General features: G+C 30.3%; 1 long non-coding RNA gene across 1 annotated transcript; it reads right to left on the bottom strand.

Annotated features, from left to right (window-relative positions):
* LOC105136338 (uncharacterized) lies at window positions 1–464 on the bottom strand. Its single transcript, XR_844326.1, has 2 exons — window positions 286–464; window positions 1–74 (listed from the first exon to the last, which is right to left on the bottom strand). It is a non-coding gene; the product is annotated as an uncharacterized LOC105136338 (long non-coding RNA).
* Window positions 465–2,306: the final 1,842 nt, after the last annotated feature.

Below are 2,306 nucleotides of genomic sequence, written 5' to 3' on the forward strand. Positions count from 1 at the left end.
TTTGATCGACCATGATCTTGCAATTCTTGGGCACTGAAGGTGTCATTAGCCATATGCTTGTCCAGTAATGCATCCTGGTATTACAAATGGAGGCAATGAGGTGCGACAAGCAACAACAATGCAAATAGATGCCACCATATAAATGAGTTGAACACCAGCCTCAAGAACAAATAACTTTGTAAAGTCTACAATCATTTTCCTTACATTTTAATGTTTCATATGGATATAATAGCAAAAACAGAAAGGAGCAGCACTGAACAAAACAAGTGAAATAGGTATACACACCTTGGCCACAAAAATATCTTTACACCACTGTGCAACACTATCATCTGTTTCTGGCAATTCCTTCATCAAATGCCGCTTTATGTGTACGTGCACCTGAATGGGAGCAAAGTTGAATTGTTTCCATTATATGAATTCGAATATAACTGAATGTGGTCTGACCCTTCAATATCTTGAGCATTCAGAAGTCCAAAGTAATAAGATGCTTTCATCATTATTGAAATATTTTTTATTATTATTATTATTATTATTACAACTCTATCATTAGATGTACTTTCAACATTTGTAGGCTAATCAATGGTTCAAGTGAACCTTTAAACACCTTTCTTATGATATCAATTAAAGAATTGCTATCAATATAAACAACTCTTATAACCTTTTCAACTAGATCTGCTAAGGTCTTTAGTATCTCAATAAGCTCATTGGAGTATAAAGGATAATCTAAGATGTTTTCTGATAATTTTTTGATTTGTTCTTTAATAAAAAAACTTTTTATTATGAAAATACCAATGTAATTTATAATTGAATGTCATTCATGCAAAGTTTTATATGTCCACTTTATTAACCCTAAGCTGGGTTAGAACCCTAGGAGATAAATTCAGGTACATGAAGTATTGTTACCTTTTTAAAAGTAGATTCAGCACTGAATCCCCAATCTAAACACTCATTTGAGGAGTTTATTAACCCTAAGCTGGGTCATAACCCTAGGAGATAAATTCAGGTACATGAAGTATTGTTAGCTTTTTAAAAGTAGATTCAGCACTAAATCCCCAATCTAAACACTCATTTGAGGAGTTTATACATACATATATATATATATAAAGCATGTGTGAAAGTAGTCTCTAACAAGTTTTATTATGGAATTTCTAATGTAGTAACCCTAACCCTTCCACCTTATCAAGGACTTTCAATTAATCTATTATTGTTAATTCAAAAACGGAGCAACTTCTGATTGTTTATTCTTTTTGATTTTTTTTCTAGACTCATAGTTATAATTGAGTTATTTCTTTTATTTTGAGATCTTTCTCTTTCTCAACATCTGATAATTTTCTGAAACTTTCTTATAATTTTTGGAAAACATACTCTTGTTGCATTTAGGTTAGTAGGTTATCTCTTTCTTTTCTTACGATTGCAATATCCTTTTTTTGACTAATTTAATCAGGACTAATTTCCTCTTCTTTGCTCCCAACTCTTGAGAATTCAAATCCTCATTGTGTAACTTTTATTCCATTCTAAACATCTCTTGCACATTACTTATAGTCTAATTCATTGTCTTTTTTAGCTTTTCATCTATCAAATCAGCTGTTCGAGGCACTTGAGCATATTGAGACATTAAAGGGGCATAGTTTGCTTCAATCTAATTAGTTTCTTGAAGCTTTTAAGCATATTAAAGCCTTATAGGGTTATCATTTACTTCTTGGCTTTATAGGGCAAAAGTAAAAGGCACTACTTGTACTTGGTATGTAAACTACCTAATGAGAAAATATTGGTCTTCAGTATGCTCTTGATTTCTCCCAAGTGTAATTTTCTTTACAGGGATGACTTGTAATGCTTTCTTGAGTAGACTTGGAAGTTTTGCTACCTTTTTCCTTAAATCGTCAAACTTTTTATGAGGATTAATTTTTAATAGGCTATTTTTTTGTGCTCTATTTGCTTTTTAACTTTTTCATGTTACAGAGTTCAAGGAAAATGGATTATAATGGAAACTTTATTTCACCTTATCTCCCTATAAAAAAACAAGTTAAAAATACAATAATGAATGATGATGCATGCTAAAATAATCATAATGAATATGGATTAGCCTTTTATGAGGGGTGACAAATGGTATTGACAATCAAAAACCCGATAACTTGTGATATCCTAAAAAATTTGAAACATTTTGTAATATTTTATCAAAGTTTTATATCATCATTTTACACTTAAAATATCAATAACTCCTTAACTAAAGCATGTTTTATAATAACATATCTAATAATATAAGATACTTTTAATTTGTGGTAAATGTTCATTTTAAATATAGACCT

Source organism: Populus euphratica, unplaced genomic scaffold (assembly GCF_000495115.2).
Source record: "Populus euphratica unplaced genomic scaffold, PopEup_1.0 scaffold53.1, whole genome shotgun sequence".
In the NCBI taxonomy this organism is placed as follows: domain Eukaryota; kingdom Viridiplantae; phylum Streptophyta; class Magnoliopsida; order Malpighiales; family Salicaceae; genus Populus; species Populus euphratica.